Source organism: Chionomys nivalis, chromosome 21 (assembly GCF_950005125.1).
Source record: "Chionomys nivalis chromosome 21, mChiNiv1.1, whole genome shotgun sequence".
NCBI classification, from domain to species: Eukaryota; Metazoa; Chordata; class Mammalia; order Rodentia; family Cricetidae; genus Chionomys; species Chionomys nivalis.
Window position 1 is genome coordinate 43,754,135 of NC_080106.1, and position 21,126 is coordinate 43,775,260.

General features: G+C 39.8%; 1 protein-coding gene across 5 annotated transcripts in view; it reads right to left on the reverse strand.

The window, feature by feature from the left end:
• The window catches only part of Inpp4b (inositol polyphosphate-4-phosphatase type II B), a 789,563-nt gene that overhangs the window by 44,632 nt on the left and 723,805 nt on the right, over positions 1–21,126 (reverse strand). The gene's annotated exons all lie outside the window — the stretch shown is intronic.

Below are 21,126 nucleotides of genomic sequence, written 5' to 3' on the forward strand. Positions count from 1 at the left end.
CAGAGACAGGCGGATCTCTGCGAGTTCGAGGTCAGCCTGCTCTACAGAGCTAGTTCCAAGACAGTCAGGGCTACACAGAGAAATCCTGTCTCAAAAAAAACAATATATATTTATCATATTGGTTTTATCTACTGGTCAAAACCTATCAGGCTTAAAGTGCCTGATGTCTTAATACAGAATTTCTATATTTCATCTCATGGGTATATAGAGTTGGGTTCACAAAAGTAATCTTCTTTATGGTTGGGTTTTCCCATGATTTAAATGTGTAAGTGTAGTTAATAATATGTAAAGTATTGGACTTTGATAGTTTGTCATATATGTACCTTATTTAACGTACATTTTTGTTCAGTTCACATTTCCACTATTATAAACAGAGTGGAGGACTGTGCTTACATGATTTGGAAGGTGCTCGGGCATTATCTACAATATTTGTAAACACATATGCACATCTTCCCTATGCTTTGTAGATTACTTACTCTTAATCAGTATCTTGGAAATGTTTAATAAATGGTCATTTTCTGATTAAATAATGACAAGGACAATAAGTCTAAATGCGTTTAAAGTGGACACATCTTAGAAACGGTCATGTGCAAGGGACAGAGGTTCCCAGAGCCTGGAGATTTGTCTGGGAAGGACAGGCAAGGACACAACAGACACCGAAAAGCCACTCAGCTGCTCTGAAGGAGACAGTGGGTGGATCAGATGTGTTTTGAGACACAAATCTGAGACATGAATAAAATGCTGGCTTCTAGAAGGCAGCTAAGAGAGGCTGAGGGAAGACTGCCAAGCTGGAACTACAACAAACAGCAGTCAGATGCGGATGTTCTGCGATCAGTGGCAAAATCGTCGTTGTCTTCACACCAGTTGTATTGGTGATACTGTTTGCATCTGGGCGGGGGAAACTCCATGTTGACTTGTCTTCTGTTCTACTGGTGATCACTACACTCGCATAGAGACAGGAGTTAAAACTGTATGTGAAATTATACTTCAACCTCTCAGAACAAATGCTATTTAAGAATTTATCCCCCCCCCCGCCCAGTTATCCCCCAAGAAACTGAAGAAATGAAAACTTTCACCTAGAAAACTGAGGGCGGGAGGGATGATAAAGAGATGACTGCTGGTTTCTATCTGAATGTTATTTTAAAATCTCACATCCAGGCCTTAACTAATACGGCACAGCCCTTTAATGGAGGCAGTAGTAACCATTCTTTAACCTGCTGCAAGCTTACTTATTCCCACTTGAATTTTAATCTCTTAAAGTCATAAGGAGTCTTGCTAAATTCACATCTACGGAATATATTTCATTATCTCAATAATAAAAAGAAATGGAAGCATCTTACTGAGAGTTTAAATGGTGATAGAATATTTTAATTAATATTCATTTTTATCTTTAATTATTTGTGTGTGCATGCACACATGCGTGCATGTGCGCACATTTGTGTGTGTGCGTGCGCATGTGTGTGTATTCACGTGCCCGTGAATGCAGTGGTCTCACAATCTAAAAGTGGGTGGTAGATCCCTTGAAGTTGGAGTTAAAGTTATATATGTGGTGTTCTATGTTAGTTTCTATGCTAGAGACTGAACCCCTGGCCTCTGCAAGAACAGTCTGTTCTCTGAACCCATGAACCATGTGTCCAGTATCAGTGGTGAGAAACTTTCAGGGTACTGAGCGACATGCTCTGCTCCTCGGAAATATCTAATAGCTTCAGTCAGCCTTTGTCTTCATGGAATTCCTTTGCCTAGCACTAAATGACCTTTAGTATATTAATTTGGAAACTTCTGATACAAGTATTCTCTGGTCATTTTAAGTAATTCTTAAACCATGGTATATACTGCTGTGTATCCTCTATTATGAAGACACAACTCAAACTGATGCTGGCTGGCTGCCCACGCTGTGTGATTGTATGGCATTCACAACCCATGGTTTATTATCTGATTCTGAAGAGCTGGCTGTCTTCTGAGCCACATCTGGAAGCAGCTGTATCTGAGGGCTCTGCTGTGTGGGCACGAGACAACCACTGCTGGGAATAAGGGAATCAAAGGTCCTCACAGTCTGACCTCAGCTTCTAGCTGAAAATGAACTTAAACTAACCTGGAAATGGCTTTGGTGGTCCCTAGTGTGTCGTTTAGAGAGAGATGCTCCGTGGTGACGGAAGAGTGGTAGCTCTGCGCACACGTGTGCACATGCGCAGGTAACAGTTTGTGACAGTGCACATGTACACACGATCTAAAAATGGGTTCGCTCTCCAAAGCCCCATACTGACTTTTCTTTCGTTGAAGATCGAGTCAGCCATGGTGTCTGCAGGACTGAGCTGGGAATACGAAGCACCGGTTTTAACATTCTCTGACCTCTTACTGCATACAGTAAGTAACGGGATTCTAAGAGGGTGAAAAAGATTATGTTTAAACACGTCTACTGAGAGATAATGACACCATCGGGCAGTACGTATTTGGAGATCGAGATAACAATGTACATAAGGTCACTTAATCTTCATTATGCACTCTTTATACGAGTGATGGAGGGAGGAGCTCACCCCGTGCGGCCACAGTCTCAAATACCTGCAGTTGCTTTAATATTGCTTACTTTAAATAGCAATCAGTTGAAGACTGCCTAAATGGCAAATATTAAGTATATATGTCATGAGTTTGAAGTATCTAGATTCCTGATATTGTCTCAGTGATTAAAAAATATATATTTTGTGGACCTTCTCTGAGAATTTATAAGCCCGAATGATATGAATCACAAAACTAACTTCTAAGAACACCATTTTTATATCATACCAGGTTCAGATTAGTTTCATCATTAAAAACAAACACAAGCTAGGTGGTGGTGGTGCATACCTTTAATCCCAGCACTGGGGAGGCAGAGGCAAGCATATTTCTGTCCGAGGCCAGCTTGGTCTACCAAGTGAATTCCAGGACAGCCAGGACTGTTACACAGTCTTGAAAAATAGAAAAAAAAAATCACAAGTAAGTAACCAAAAATTAAAATAACAAAACTATGAATACAGAAATAAAAGCAGTTTCTTGTCAAATACAAAAATTATTCTCTACCATTTAACTGATTTCATTATGTATTTTGTTGCTAGATGTTATGACCATTAAATTATTATAAAATTATTAAAAATTGAAATGCACTAGTATTTGACTTAATTCTCAGGACCTGCTATACACACCCTGGGCCTTCAGCATTAGAAATATTAAGTGGTCATTCTGAATCTTAAGTGTTAAAATACAGCTAGCACTTGTTTGATGGTATACATTTATGTATTGCTTTTCTACAGCGAACTTCTCTTTTTAGAGAAAGTTTTGTTCTATAGAATGTAAAAAGAATCTTTCAGTAAAGCAATAAAAAAGACTCAAGCAATCGGTATCTGTGAGTATACATTTTTTAATTGAGGTTTAAATTCTGAACACTGTTATATTAAATAAATTTGACTTTTATGGAAAATGTTAATTTTGACTGAACTTTCATTAAGCTTTTTCTTTAAGGGCCCTTTGATTTTTTTCTGTAAACAAATGAAGTTGTTTAGAATGAGCTACTCAAAAAATCCTCCTCTTAGGAATGCCTGGCAGATTTGAGCTGGGAGCTATTGAAGGGATGATATTCCAGCTGTGAGGAATATTCTAATCACAGATGTTGAGGACATGGCTCCTGTTCCAGGAAGCTTCACGATAGTATAATCTGTGCTGGCTCCAGAAACATTCACAACACCCCAGTCAAGTCCAGATGAACTTAACATAACCCTCTCTTCAGCTCCCCTAGAGAGTCCTGGTTCTGGCTATCACTTCCCCACCCCACACTGAGTTGAGTTCAAAAGAGCAGCAGCTCGGTAGTGATTCACAGAAACATTTATGATGGACAGGTGGATGGGATGTGCCAATCCTTTGCTGTGACTGGTCTTTATAATGCTAGAAGTTCTCCTATGATTGGTTAGAAGTTGAAATCACATTCTTATGCCACCTTCACCTATATAACCAGATTGCTCAGCTCAGTTTGGAAACCATCTGGCAGAACCTCCTGCGCTGCCTCTAACTCTACATTAAACCCAGTCAAAGGGGCTTTTCTCAAATGATCTTGGTTTATCATTGCCGTCACTCTATGATCTAAGTTTGTAACATACAGAGAGAGGAGGTGGCCACATTGCCAATCTGAGGCAGCAACAGTGCCAGGGGCTGGGGGGAGGGCAGCTAAGAGAAGGGATGACTGGGAACAGAGAGACAGATGAGAGAAGGCAGGGCAGTAGAACTCTTAGTAAGAGTTTCTATTGCTGTGACGAAACTCCATGACCAAAAGCAACTTGGGGAAGAAAGGGTTTAGTTACTACATTTCCATGTTATGATTCATTATGGAAGGAAGTCAGGAGAGAAACTCACGGTGAGGTTCTGAAGGTAGGAACTGAAGCAGTGGTCCTAGAGGAATACTGCTTACTGCTTGCTCCTTATGGCTTCCTCAGTCTACTGTCTGAGCACCCAGAACTACTAGTCCACAGTAAGCCAGACCCTCTCACGTCAATCATCATCCGAACTAGGCTCTCTGGGTGACAATTGTGTGGCTTGGGCAGTTTGTGGGATCACTGGCAGTGGGCCCAAGATTTATGATTTATCTCTAGTGCATGAACTGACTTTGTGGAGCCCATTTGGAGCTCAGCCTAGATACGGGGAGGGGGTAGGGGCACAGCTTGGTCCTGCCTCGAGGTGATATGACAGACTTTGTTGACTCCTATATGAGGACTTGCCTTCTCTGAGGAGTGGATGGGGGTGGAGTGGAGGGAAGGTAGAGGGAGCAGGAGGAGGGAAGGGATGGGAAACTGGGATTGGAATGTAAGAAAAAAGAAAGAATTGCTTTTAAATAATAAATCAAATACAATTTGAGACAAAAAAAAAATGCATCATAGGCCAATCTGGTAGGGACATTTTCTCAAATGAGGTTATCGTTTCTCAGGTGACTCTAACTTGTGTCAAATTGACATAAAACTAGCCAGTAGCCAGCACAGTTTCAAAAGCCGAAGTTGAAGACTGAGGAGCCTGCTCCTTGGAGGAGTTCAGGGTAGCATCCAACGACCTGGGTCTTGACACTTAAGGCTTTGGAGCTGTACTGTGAGCAGGTGTGAATGGTGCTCCCCTAACTGCTGAAAATGAGATTCCAGAGTTCTTGGGCTATGGCTCATCAAATCCTAGGACAAAACCCCTGCAACTTTAGCAGCTAGCGCTGAAGACCTGCAGTCTCTAACGGTAGGGTCACATGGTCGGGACAACACACAGAGGACCTTCAGCACTAAAGGGCCAAGGATTACCGGATTACAAGGATTACTGGAAGAAGAATCCTTACTTACTCGATATCTTTATACAGCCATGGAAAACAGGATACAAACCAACCCTCTCACTGATAACATTTTGATAGCAAGTTAGACCTTGGCGTTCAGGAGGCAGAAACTGTAGACATGATAAGATGACGTGATGATACTTATAGCAGAAATATGGACCAAGGAAACTGGCGATAGAAACAGGAGGAAAGTCAGGTCAAGGACTTCTTTATTTTAACTATGAAGACGTAAGCTCCAGACCTCAGAAAGAAGCTACTGTTGAATACTGGGGTCAGAAAAAAAAAATGCACCAAATGCCTAGAAACATCTTAGTAGAAAAATTAAACGTATTATAGGATGAACAACATCAAGAGTGAAATTGAAAATATAGATTCACAAAGTGTTAATAAACCAGGCATTGTGTCCATGGTGAAGGTGGGAGGCACTGTGAAGCTGGGGGACTACTCTCCTCTATTCGGCCTTGGAAGAGTCGAATGATATCAACTGGAGTAAACCAAGTCCCACCAATGTAGTCAACTTTTGGGTTGCTTGAAAATTCCAAAAATTGTTTGGAGTTCTCTTTCCACGTGTCAACCATATTCACGATTGAGATGAGGACAATTCTAATTAGGCAACTTATTTTCTAAAATTGCATTATACTGTCTGTAACATCAGTGTGCCCACATTCGAGAATGACAGGCATCGTGGAAATACGTGATTTAATAAGTGAAGGTGTGGGAGGCCACAGAAGTGGATCCGCTCCACCTTGACTAAAGGTTGGAGAACTCAGATTTCTTCTTGCTCCGTCAAGGTTATACGACAAGAGGTTTGACCTAAGACATGTCTACTGACAGGATGCTTTGACTTAGGATGTGTCTACTTGATGTTTTGGGTAATGAGAAGGTGATTACTTTGATCTTTGTATCTTGGTAAAGAAGTCCTTTGCCTCCTTTCTTCTTTATAAATTGTATAAACGCTGGGAGAAATAAACACGAGGCCGACCACAGAATTCACTGAATGTCCTCCTGACCCTATCCATTGTCTCTTGTTTCTTTCTTTCAGTCCACACCGCACCCCCCCCCCCACAAGCATGGATGAATATGTTGGGCAGGACCTGGCATGAAGGATCTATGATGACTTTGTCAAGTTACGAGTCAACAACTAGAAAGTGTAGCACATTTGCATGAATCACAGAAATGACAAAAATATTGTATTTTGAGATAAAGATGCTAAAAGTTAATCATGTATTTTCCATCTGTATCAATTTATCTTTATTTTATTCTAAAATTATTAAAACTTTATCTGTGATTAGACTCACTGGATGCTACTGACTGGCAGGATTTACCCTTCAGATTGGTTAGTGACTGAAGTGGGGAGAAGGCAAAGTTTCTACAGAAAACAGCTGAGTTCACCCATTTCTTCTCAAGTTTTAAAAATGAGAGAACCTCATAGCTATCCTATATGCCAAAGGCCAACTGGCACGGGCATCTTCAGTCTTGGATTTGAAATCAAGAGAGCAGGCAATGCTGCCATTTGTGTTAGCAAAACCCATTGGTCATGCCAGAAATAAGCTTCCATTCAAACAAATATTATGGAAATTTTTACATATCCGTAGGCAAAGGGTGAAGGTATAAAATCCAGAATGAGTAGAATTCTATTTCCCTTGAGCTACTCATGCTTAAATTCTATCAAAATTATGCCCTAAAAAATCCACAGAAATCCAATCCCTCTTTATGTCATGCTCTTATTACTCCTTATCAAACATTTCTAGAATCCACAGTGCCTAATATTCATGAAAAATGAAAAAAATCTGCACATTATCCCACAAGTCCAAATTCAAATGCACCGGAGACTGTCCCTCCTCCTGAGATATGAGAGCTCTCAACCCTACCTCTATAGCAGATGGTGCCCCCCACAGCACCCCTACACTGCTACCACATGCGTGTGTTCTTCACACTGGACTGGAGTCACTTTATGGAAAGGGGTATCTAATTTAACTGCATACCATGCTGTATAATAAAGAACACTATATAAAAACACACTGTGAATGAGGTCCTCCAGGAGATAAGCACCAGGTATTTTAATCTCTCCGAACTATGCTATTATTATATTTGGGGCTATTAATAGGTGAATACTATAGAAGTTGAAAACATCACTTCAAAGTTATGTCTGTTTTAGTAAACATCAGAGGATTTTTATGCTACAAAGAATGCAATGACATTTTCACTCCTATTTTGATTTTTTCATCAGTTTGTATTATCAAAAAAGCTCCACACCAGGGAGTGGGAATGCGTGCTTTTAATTTCAGCACTAGGGAGGCAGAGAAAGGAATATTTCTGAGATCGAGGTCAGTCTAAACTACAGAGTGAATTCCAGGACAGCCTGGGCTATGAAGAGATCCTGTCTCCAAAAATTAAAAACCAAAAAGCAACCAAACAAAGAAAAAAACAAAACAAACACACACACACACAAAAAAAACAAATAAAACATCTTCAAAGTGAGGAAACCCTAATCTCTTGGGCTCATTCCCAGGGAGATAGTACTTCATTTTCATAAATGGGTTCACAGTGAACAGGGCACTATCACTACCATGAGTTTATTATTTCTCAGATTACACTGGGTGTCTATTTCTGCTATAGATCATCATTGAAGAAGCCATTCTGGGGTCCAATCTATTCTTTGTCCCAGCAGCACTTAGTTGTATGAGAGACTCTGCTTTATCGAGTTTAACATCACGTTCACAGACTTGCAGAATTCATGTCTCACGCTCACCTAACAACTGTAAATGCAGGACTGAAAAGAAAAGGGGAGGGAATGGAGAATTAAAAAAAAAAAAAAAAGCCAAAGCCTGTCATGTAGTTCTATCTTCTGTGAATATAACTTTAGCACAGTTCACCAAGTCTAATACGATATGAAAGCTATTGATTGTTGAAACAAACCAACACAGGAGTATTTGCTAAGAGGTAGGTCGCCGAGACACAGCTGTCCCTGTCCAAGAATAAAAGGGTGATAGTAGGGGTTGAATAGTCATGGCTTACAACAGCATTAGTGTCAGGTCCACTGAGGTAGAAACGAATGGGAAATGGTGGTTTTGCTTGTTCCCCAGCTTCCTAGTCAGGTAGAAAGGGAGACAGCTCAGGTAGGTTAGAATTCAGCTAGAAAACCCTCGTATTTGTGGGGAAGTAAAGAGCTCTTGAACACAGTAGCCCACAAGTGGCACTTTTTAGTTCCTCTTAAAGCCATTACTTTCTCTGAGGTCATAATTAGTTAAAGTAATCCACACTGCTAACTATCAGCATGTCTCGATCTTAAACCTCAAGTAAAAGCATACTAAAATGTCTAGATTATGGCCTGTGTGTGTGTGTGTGTGCACGTGCGCATTTGTGTCTATGCTCCCATGCAGTCATACATTCGTGAATGCATGTATGCATTTTGTGGGGCAGAAGATAGCACCAGGTGTCCTTCCTAGATGTCATCTTCGTTTATTTATTTACTCACTCATTTTTAAGCTATACTTTCTTACTGGCCTAGAACTTACCAAGTCAGCTCGGTTAGCTGGCAAGTCAGCGCTGGGTATTCACCTGTGTCTGATTCCACAATACTGTGATTACAAAGGCATGCCACCACACCTGGCTTTTCATAAATGGCTTCTTGAGAACAAACACAGATGCTAGGAAGATAAATAATTTACCAATAAAACCATATCCCTAGCCCCAGAAAGAGCTCCTCAAAAACAGGGATCTTTGTAGTTTGCAATATGGGTGGGAAACATTTCTCTTTATTTTCCCTATCCGGCAATGATCACAGCATGGAAATACTCTTTGCTCATAGCTCCCAGCATGTGCTGTGCGTTCTTCCCTTTCTCACTGGCTTAAGTGCTCTCTGACCTTTGCAGAAGGATCCTTGGCACAGGGCCACAGAGGAATACCTCTGCATGGTTTATTTGCATGTGATTCACTCCAAAAAGGTTGGGAGCCTTTTGAAGAGAAAGAACCTAGTATATGTTTTATATGATTACAGAATGAGGCATGAACCTAGTACATGTTTTATATGATTACAGAATGAGGCATGATGCTTGGTAAATGTTGTACTCTTAGACACTGCTTCTTTGATATAAAGAAGTGTTCAGAATCATCAACATCTTTTGCTAGCTCTCTTCTGCCATAGTGGTATAATGACCTAGTGTAAAATGGATATGTTTTATAGATTTCACACACAATCAAGTCAGCCAGTACTATCTTGTACAGTCTGCACATTCCGCAAAGAAGCGGGGAAGAGACATGAATCAAATTTCTGTAATAGATTTGCCTTTGTGGCGGCTGGCACACCACGGATGTAGTCAGGCTGCAGTCCAACAAAGGTATCAGGGCACAGTGCTGTGACTTGAACCTCATTTCCTCAAAACCAGGGGCATGGGCACGGCAACGTGTCACCCGGGGACATTCTAGACCATCCGGCTGAGTCGTGTTGCTTGTGCACAGTGGGGAATTGAAGGTGCCTAGGAGCAAGTCGCAAATTAGCTGTCTCCACAAGTTTCAAATTTGTTTAAGAACTCATGGTGTAGGTAAATTCCAGAGTCAACTGCAAACTCAGTGCAGAGTGGCTTCCTGTGGTGTACACTTTAGCTTTATACTTTCCATGATTGCACAGTGTAGATAACTCAGTACCCACAGTCATCACTACTCTGGATTACAGGTCAAATGGTAATTTAGAGTCCTTGATTATTTATATGGACCCTTGGTGCTTTCCAGAAAGACTGTCCAGCCCACTTGGTCAATTACAGAGCAGTGAGAGACACTGCCTATAAACAAATAAATGAATGCTAAATAAAAAATGATCAAACAAACAAATGTGAATGGCACATGAGAAACAACATGACAACTTGTCCTCTGGCCTCTATAAGAAAGCATGTACCTGCACACTGCCCAACACACACACACACACACACACACACACACACACACACACCACAACCATACAGAAAAATTAAGTATGTTTTATTACAAAACTCCATCCCATTTTTTAAAATACGGGAAACATACAATTCCCATTCACTTCAATGCTCTTCTCTTAGTGATAGGGCCAGTAGAAAGAGTGTATTTATTTGTACACTATTGTGAAATATGAAGCATCTAAGGAAAGATATCCAGAAACCCTGCTGCAGAGGATACACAGGGCACTGGAAACATCTTTCTAATTACTATGTAATGAGGCAGAGCATTTAAAAATGTTATACAGTATGTGGATGCAGGAATAAAGACAAGTATAAACTGACTACTTTCTACTCATGGATTTGAAGGAGGCCTCGCTGCAGTACTTCATAGTCATAAAAGCATGAATGAACAACTCTATAACTATTCTCCTTTCATATTTCAAGGCCTAATCCATGGGGTTAAATAAAATTCCAGGAACTGATAGCTTTAGAGGCCCTGATATATACAGAAGGCAGGAAGGCCAGGTAGGAAAGAGGAAGGGTGGGGGCATCGAGAGGAGAGCAAGCAGCAAGATGAAGGGAGGCCTTTGTCTCATTTGACTTTGTCTTATTCAGATTCAGAACAGGCCATCTGAGTTTTGCTTTTAAGCAGCTGTAAAGAATTAGAGTAGAAAACGTATTGGGAGATGGCAGAAGTGGTACCCAGAAGGAGTGGCACATGCTTTTCCATCATGAAGGGTTTACCAGTTTCCTGCAATCCAGAAACCACTTTCACACACGTAAGAAGTAGGAACGGAGGAGGCCGTGAGGTAACATCTGTTGATGTTGGTGGAGAGTGGTCCCTGATAGGACCTAAGTGACAGAAGTCAACTTCACAGGATGAGAGGCTTTATTAAGCCATCTATGGGAAGGGTCGTCGCATGAAGTAATGACCCCTGGTGATGAGATGTACTCATGGTTAGCTGATAACACGACAGGGATGGTATATAAAAAAAAACTCCTTGGTTGTCAAAGTCACTAGATAATAACCAAGAACTCTTCCAAGCGCTTCCATCGTAAAATAACATTACCATGGAAAGCTACAAACATGCAGAAACAAAAGGAGACTGAAACCAACCAATGGAAGATGAATACTCAGGACATTAGTAAATAGGTTTTTTTCTGCCACCAAAGATACATAGCGGTTCACCGACTCATGGAAACAAAGAACAAGGCAATCAAGGAATGTGAATGCATCTGTTTACAGTACTTTCCTCAACTTTGCCTCACTTTAATAAGATACAGCAATACTGGAAAGTTTAAAGGTCAGTATTAAATTTAGTTACTGTAAGGGTCGAAGGCTCTTATAAGGATGGTCACGATGACTAGGTGATGTGAATAAGCTTACAAACACAATCAAGTTAGGTTTACTCAAAAGAAACCCTCAAATAATTTGTACTTATTCAATTTTGTGTAGGTGCCTTTTATATATTGCTTTTATATATTGCTTAAATCTGTAGTTTTGGTCTCCAGAGCAAGTTAAAGAGCTCATTTCAATTACATTTTTAGTTACTCTATTTAGATTATAAACCTTTCAATGTTTCCAAAACTAAGTGATTTCATACCATTCTCTCAGACACAAAGATCTAAAATTAACTCTATATAAATTCTCATTGCTGCTCAGAGAAGCATCCCTTCATAGACTGGAAACAGTTCAGATGCAAGAGAAACCCCACGTCACTCAACCGCCCTGCCCCCCATCGAACCAACACCATCAAATCTCCCAGAAACTTCAACTGTTCACTTATATTCAACACAGAATCCTCAACAGAAAAATCCCAAAGGGTTACTGAAAGAACAATGCACAGACTAAAACCAATGATGAGATAATTGCTCTTTAAAATATTGTGAAGTTTGGGGAAAATGATACCTACTTTGCTTCATCACACTGATTTAATAGGAAAAAAATATTAATAGACCTCACATGTATATGATGAAATAATGGGAAAGACATTTGTTGAAGTAGTTGAGTAAGATTTCTGTGTCCATTTGATATACTGAATCTTTTTGTATTTGAGAAGCTGCATTGCTGCATTGCTTTATTCTGTACGCTTCTCCAGGGACCTGCTAAAAATATCAAATGCTGAGTACTTTCTACCGGGAGAAACCTGCATCTGTGCCACGCCATCTACCGTCTGCCTTCACTGTGGAACATTCTCCTTTAGATTCGTGGGAGGCAGCGCTGCTCGACTGCTCGCTTATAGGGAGAGCATGACCTGTGTGGGAGCCACACGCCATCCATGTGGGCCGTGGCATCTCAGCCCTAAGCGGAAGAAAGAATCCACAGATAGTTCTACCACACTGAAACCAAAGGGGAACACTTGTGATAGACCTTCTTTATTGACTGCACACATCGTTCTAGATTTAAAGATTCTTTTAATTTTGTTTCTTTTTCATTGTTTTAAATCAATTAAATAAAACTCTTGTGATAACTTACCAAACCTGAAGGAAATTATCAGAGTTCTACAACATTCGGAAATGTGTGAAGACAACATAACTTGCTTTTGCGGTTACCCTAATTACAGCATCCCCTTCCTTTTCTCCAGACTCTGCTGTGTGCCATTCGTCCTGGCCTTGCTGAACATTAGCAGCAGCGGCAAGAACATCTGACATGCCTACTGCTTTTCGAACTGAGCTCAAATTTAAAAGAAAAAGATAGACTTTGGCCAAGTATTTTTGTACTAACATTCCCAAATTTTAAGGCTCCTAAAATGGAGTATTCTTCGCTTTCATCTCAGTACCTGCTACAAGATTATTAATGTAATCCCGTTCTTTGCTATTCAAGGGCTATAGCTAAAGGTAGCAAAGTAACCATGCTCACATTTATCCTAAAACTATATAGGGCAGACTGCAAAGAGCCATGACATTCCTTTACCTTGCCCTAAATAGAAAAAGAAGATAGCGTCCGTTTTCCATTATGATTTGAAACCATAACCTCTGCAGCATGAAATTTTAATTTATGAAAGAAAGAATCTTAAGCACTGCATCAGAGCAGGTTACACTGGTTAATATGAATATCAAAATTGTACGGTTTTCTAAAAATAGATACATTTAACTCCTTCCTCACAAAAGCTTTCTGGTTTAGAACTGAGTTCTAATTAGACATAATGCCTGTAGATCATGAGTGGAACTTTCCAAACTAAAATTTTACTACCAAGTTATTGCAATGCAAACTTACATGGGCCTGGGTCATTGCTATTTCCAGCCCATCTCATTTGTATTCATTAGTAAGCTTATAAAAATAGGCTCAATTCTCTGTTCAGGAACTGCACAATTTATCACCAAACTTCAAGTTATTAATATACTTGTTAAAATTGTATGAATTTAGCCAAACCATTGAAAGCAAATCACTAACCTATTAAACACAGTTGGAGCTTGGGATCTGGAAAGCCACCCAACAAGAAACATTCTGCGGTCAAGATGCACGCATCTGTACTTGACCAGGTGCCGTTAACTTCTGCTTAATAAAGTCTACCACTACTCTGTGAATGATATGGGTTTTGTATTGTCTAAGGTAATTTTTATTCTTTATAGTGGCTAGAGATGCTGTGGTCTTTCCAAGAAGCAGTCTATTTCAACAGCAGCTGCTGAAACCCAGCTCATTTCTACAGAGAGAAGAATAATTACTTCTCTTATCCGTCACTACTAATATCTCTTGGCAGCTCTCACAGGCCCTCTGTCTCTTGTTCTGGTCTCTTTAAGAGGAAACATATTCACCAGCTCAAATAAAATCTCAGGTTATAAGAATTATAACAGTTTATGTTACAAAGTTAAAGAATAGAAAGTGAACAAAAGATGATAGAGATTGCTGGTCCGCGTTCAAGCACAAACATGCTGTCAAGGTGTTTGGCAAAGCCTAGGCATGTAAGGTATCGGGGCTTTGTTTCTCAAATAGTTTGGAGTATGCACAATTTTGAAAACACACACGTGTAAGTGTAAGAGACTAGATTTGCTTGAAGTTACTGCATTAGTAATACTCAATGACTGGGAAGGCATGCCTCTCCTTTGTTGTTAAGTACTTGCACTCAATTTAAGAACAATTTAAGTGAGTATAACAAATTCAGCAAGTTATAAGAATGAAAAATTCAAAGCAAAGGGTAAATGGGAGGGTCATGCCATAAAAAATGAGCTAGGAATGAGGTGAATGTATTCAAAATGAAACCAAAAAGCTCCTAAAAGTGCTACGCATTTGATATAGATGCTTAATAAAACTGGTCCTGAGCTTCTGACTAGTTTAAACAAGAGACAATCCAATACATGTATATCACTAAACACAGTACTCATTACATAGTGAGTCTTGGTAAACATTAAAGCCTGGTGTGCCTCTCTCTCACTGTCACTTGGCAGTAATGGTCTCCATTTGCTTTTGATCCTATAAGCTGCTTGCTGCTTTGTCAGAATGGATCCCCATAGGAGTGTATTTATTTGTGTATTGTGTGTGTGTGTGTGTGTGTGTGCATGTGCATGCATTCACATGTGTGTCATTTCATTTTTACAGACAAATGTCTAAGAGCTTTTAGAATTGACCCCCTTGTTAAGAGATGTGAGAACTGGGTAACATAACTCCAAACAGCATTCCTTTCCTCATTGTTCTGTGCTTGCTTTATGTACCATACTGAGGTACACTGTCGAACTAGCTGCACTTCTGAAGTATTTTTGAACAGTGATTCCCTCACAAACAATGCTGCAGTGCCATTGATTGTCATGTGATTTGTTACAGCTAACAAGCTACCAATTTTGCAAATGATATGCTTTATAAATTATATTCTTGATAACCTATAATGATGTCACCCTTGCTCATGTGGATTCAGGGGTGCTCACTGAATGGCATAGAATGCAGTGTAATTGTATATAATTACACGGGGCTTTCGGCCCATCCTGTGGGCACAAATATATTAAACTAGACATCTGAACGTCTCCAGCATCTGTGATCTCCCATTCTGGAGTAAAGCTTGCAGGGTTTTGGCTTGTGAAGAAACTCAGGGTGCTCCACTGGACTAGATAGAAATGGAGTCGCTTAGAATTCAAGTTAGGAAGAGGATTGAAACTCTTTGATGATGACTGAAGGCACTCTAATGGAAGGAAAAATTTCTAGATGGCACAAGATTAATGCATTATTTGGATCATGTTGTATTTATTTCTGTATGAGAAAAGGGGTAGTAGGAACATATCCCACCAAGCATGTACATTCAGGAGGTCATCACCCAGGAAGAGGCTCAAGGACTGCTTATAGGAAGACAGCTCAGTAGGAAATTCTAAGGTTGTGGCTCGGTTGGTGGAGAACTATTCTGCTCTCAGGGAGTTCTGGCTTGGTCCTCAGTACTACAAACAGAAGATATGGTGGTGCACACCTGTAATCACAGCACTTGGGAAGCTGAGGCAGGGGGATCAGAATTGTAATTGAATACAATGGGTTCCAGGCCATCCTGGGGTAAGAGAACCTGCCTTGACAAACACACAAATGACAAATGAGAAAGGATCATCAGGCTAGGTGGCTAAGCAGCATCTGGGAAGCACTGCTGTTATTCTCCCACCTCGATCTTCTTGGACAAGCCTGGACTTCCTAGGAGTGGCCATGAGTGCTTTAATGAAAATCCTTCAGGCCAAAGCTGCCTGTATCTTTGTTTTTTTAGTGAATGCTACTTTCTACGACACATTTCTGACTGTGTTCCCTCCGAGGTTATTCCTGTTTCTGATCACAGATCTGGTCAGAGATAGTACAGAAATATGTCACTGACACTCTTGAGAAAGATGGCGGCACTAACGGAATATGTATCCCTGTCTGTGGTATTCCCTCTCTCTCTCTCTTTTTTTTTTTTTTTGCACTGAATGTTTTATTTAAGATTTGTACATATAAGTAGTAGCATGGTTGCATCTGATACAGTGGTGTCTCGATACTATGACACATCAGTATAGTTCCTCATGTTGTGGTGATTCCAACCATAAGATTATCTTCTTGCTACTTCATAACTGAAAATTTGCTACTGCTGAATCTACTAACATAGCCTTCAAGACAATGTGCAATTATTTGCTACCTTCAGTTACTTAGGTTTTCAGTGCTCACAAATTTCCTTAATTCTGAAATGGATTCTAGCCACTCACAAAGCCGATCTGACCAGTAGAAGTGAAGAAAACTAAACTGACGTGGAAAAACACAGAGAGGGACTTTACCTATTCAATAACAAAAGAACTCCCCTTCTTGAGAAGTCATCTTACAAAAGAAGTAAGGCATCCTCAAAACGATGTTGTGGACTTCAGGAGTTCAGAGATCACTTAGTCAACAAAGCAAAACATTTCGTAAACCATATCCCCCATGTTAAAGATCAGACGCAATGTGTTGGGAATGAGTTATTACATTTGGTAATAAAAATCTAGGAGCAAGGGAGATGGCTCAATCAGGAAAGTGCCCGCCTGCGGTAGAACCATCATTTACCTAAAAGCCACGCATGGTGGTGAGCACTAGTGGATCAGGGGACTGAGATGGGTGAAGCCCTGGTATGTCCTGACCATCTAGTCAACCCAGTTAGTAGGCTTCAAGTTCAGTCCCTGTCTCCAAGGATAAGGTGGAGAATCAATTGAAGAAGACAGCTAATACCAATCTCTGGCCTACATGCACTCACATGCATGTTCATGTACTTAGACACATAGGCATGTGTACCTGCACACATTAGTACACAACTGCATGCACAAAAACACACACTCACATATTTACATCACACTCACAAGCAAACTTTACATAAAATCTAATAAGGTCTTTTACTAAAAAAGAATCATTACAGCCCTGTGTCTTATTGGAGATAACTGGCTGCATCCCAAAACTTACACTGATCTGTCTTGCTCTTGGGTTAACAACTATTTAATTTCAAGGGCCATGGTAGAATAACAAAGGGCAGACAACTGAAAAATATGCTGTTCTATGTTATTTATACTGTTCACCCATATAAGCTCTTGGTTCTTGCTCAGAGAAATAATTATCCTATGGCATTTTGTTTTAATTTACTCTATAGTGGCCTTTAAACTTCCCAATACATTATGTTAAAACAGAACTTTTAAACCCAGTCAATTTTGTTGAGCTATTAAAGATTGGATATGTATACCTATTAATCAAATGTAAATTTAGATTTCTGAAAAAAAAAATGCACCAAGAAAAGATAGCTTTTAGCTAACAATGGATATTCTAGAATTGGAAATAGAAGCCTCATTCCTATACTCTATTCTAAAAAAAACAAAAAACAAAAAACAACAAAAAAACCAAAAAAACTCCTCAAATTGCAGAATCAACAAGCAACTAACCAACTAATTATCCACCATTTTGTAAAACTGAGTTTTGATGAGGGACATTTTGGCTAGACAAGGTATCTCATAGCTCAAGAAAAATGATACAAATTGATTGCTTAGTAAGTAAACTCATATTAAAACTGATTTAAAGGAGGCAGACTTTCAGTGGCTCTCATTCTTGACTTCATCCCAGTGGCCAGCCTTCTGGAACTCCTGCCTCTTTGTTCATTTGATCTATGTATCTTCTAATAGGCATGGGGAGTGATGGTTGCTATGCTAATCATTGTCTGTAATACACAGTCACCACAAAGAGATTCTGACTGAGAAGGAGGCACCCAGATTTCTTGCTACCTTTTCCACATGAAGAGGTGATCTGAAAATCTCCCACATCAATCAAACACATCATCATGTCATGAACATACTACTGAGAGTAATGCAGACCAAGCTCAGCGTGTGACAGAATCAAGTCCCAGGAATCACTATGAACTAACAATACAGTCAAGTCCCAGGAATACCACTATGACTTATGCAATAAGTCATAGAGTGGATAATGCCCCTGGCCTGCTGGGATGCAGCACCACGTGGCATTGCATTCCCCCCTTGCAGCTGTGTGACTGACTGGGAGCTGCAGGTCACAGAAAATAACCTGGGATAGCTTTGACAAACTGTTGAAAATGCCCGAAAAGTGGCTGGAATGATCCAAAGACAAATAAGACGCAACTGTTGATAAATTAAAATTACAAGTGCAAAAAAATAAAAAAATATATAAAGCAAAAACTAGGCAAACAATAAAATTTAAAACACTGAAAGGCTCAGGGGGGTAAAGGTGCTTCTGCTAAGCCTAAGACCAGGGTTTGATCTTGAGTACCTACACGGTAGAAGGAGAGATTCCACTCTTAAGTTTCCCTCTGACCTCCACAAATATACCAAGACACTTGTGCACACTTTTGCATGTACACACACTCACACACACAAGCAAGTTAACTAAAACCTTAAGGCATTATTAAATCCAGTGTGGTATTCTAGAATATTGTTCAAGTTCTTAAATAGTTTTGATCTCCACACCTACCTAAGATCGCTCAGTGATAAGCTATAGACCTAAAGGTAAGGAATTGTATAACTTTCTGAAGGTGTCTGATATCATTCAAGGTCAATGTCTGGAGGATGGGACTTCACAGACCATGGAGCAAAGAGTTAGAAAAAGGCTTTATTGCCATGAATGATAACCTATTTCAATGGCCAAAAATGACCATTTCAAGGTTCTGATGATTAATTAAAATCAACCAACAGTGTGAGACATTCTTATTCCTGAGACACTGCTGTCTGTGTGGGAAGAACAGGTGTCCTCTGTTGGGTCTTTGATGTTCTGTAACCTGCATGCCTCTGCATATTATAGTATTTTATAATGAGTGAGACACTGAACTCAGCGTCTACATACACTGATGAACATGACAGAAGATGTTGAAATAATTCTGCCATTACATTTGACTCTTTATAGGCCAATGGGAACAAAGTACTCTTGTTTTGTACATAACCTTGAAGTTCTAAAAGAACATGATTTTTTGTGTGATTTCTATTTTAACTAATGAAGTTGAGTGGTTAATGCATAATCAATTAATTTCAGGGGATACCAGTGCAAACATGATTGTGATTAGAGACCTATCCCTGGCTGGCCCAATGTGTCCTGAGTGCTCAACGGCCAACACTCTGGGCATCCGGTTTATTGACTGTTAGGAGAAATTTTTCAAGATGACTTATGAGACCAAAGATCATGACTCTTTGTAAGGACACACTGTACTAGATTTTTAAGCACCAGCAATGTTCAATTCTTCTTTTGATACATGTTTTACTTCCATAGTTAGCATCTGTAAACACACACACCTTTTTAATGACTCATTGTTCTGAATGTGTAAAACACATGATTTAATATGTGGTACTGGAGTTAAATCTAAATCCCAATATTTCCAAACATAAAACTACAAAGTTTATACTTAGATTTTACTTAAACTGTAATATCAGAATGCCAACTTTATAAGCTTTGATGTTTAGTTTTTATTTAATAAGTATAACTTACACTGTTAATCCTTATTCTCATCACTCTGTATTTTCAAAGGCACTCTCAAGAAGTGCTTACTATTACTGTGGTTGATTTACAGATGTGGAAAGTGAGGGACCAAGAGGCTGCCTAACTTCCCTGAGGCACAGAGAAGCATTGAGGTTAACTTGTTCCTGGGTAGTGTGTGATGAAACCTGAATCGTAACTTAGTCCAACTGACTCCAAACCCTGCCCTCTGACCTCCCGTGCTGCCCTCTGACCTCCTGTGCCATCCTCTGACCTCCTTTGCCATCCTCTGACCTCCCGTGCTGCCCTCTGACCTCCTGTGCCATCCTCTGACCTCCCATGCCATCCTCTGACTTCCTGTGCTGCCCTCTGACCTCCCGTGCTGTCCTCTGACCCCTGTACTGTACTGATAGAGTATATGTTCCTATGAGCTTGTCTCCCAAAGCCAAATTCCAAAGAGGGAAACAGAGGCAGTTACATGTTTTCTTTAATCAACATGTCTTGTGTTTTTGAACTATGTGTACACCTACACTCATTTCCAAAGATACCCTCCCGCTCTAAAATAACTGCTTTTATATATACGCTAAGGGATAGATTTTACTGATTTGAAAGTTAGCATCAAAAAATTAACAAAAAGATATCAGAATAATATAGACATGAAATTTAAAAGACATAATTGATTTTAGGTTAACTCTCTAGCAGCTGATTTTAAAAAAATAAGAAAAAATTCTAAATCACAAAGTCCCATAAATGTCACATCATGAGCAAATAAGTTTCATATATAACATCAATTATGTGCAAACCTATATAATATAAAAACATGCATTCCTAGGATTCAGCATGCATAGGAACATATGCCTTTCATTTGCCTGTTTGAAAATTTTTCTTTCTAATTTAAAGATTCTTTCTTCCAATATTAAACAAATAAATGCCAATTTCACCCGCCAGATATCTGATAGTTAAGTGACGCTGGTCCTGTGGTGGCCCTGGCCTATTTGCTGTACTCCTCCTAGCTGGGCATCCATACTGACATCTCTGCTCCTTTTCTGCAGTTAGAGTCTAGCATCACAGTCAGTATTTTACCCACTAAAACGGAAAGATTATTTTTGAAAGAAATTTCTAGCAATAAAATGAATTTTACATGGCTGAGATGTTCATGCCAGGCTCCTAAACCATCCTCAAATGGTTCTCAAACTTGATGACAGAACTTTACTGAACAATGAAAATGCAGGCGACAAGAAAGGGTGTAAAACAGAAGATGTCAGAAGCCTCTTGTTAGTGAAAAATGCAGGCATTGCAGCAATGCAAGCATGCATCTGTGTCTCCACTGGGAGACGCAGAACCGAAAAGAAAGCAGAGCTAATGGTAAGACAGACAGGAAGTAGCAGGAAGCAGCCCTCAGTGGAACCCACAAACCTCTTCTATGCTGATCTCTGTCACTTTTATATTAACACATGTCCTTGCTGATAAACATTTGGAATGAAACTCCTTTCCATTATGGCTTCTTT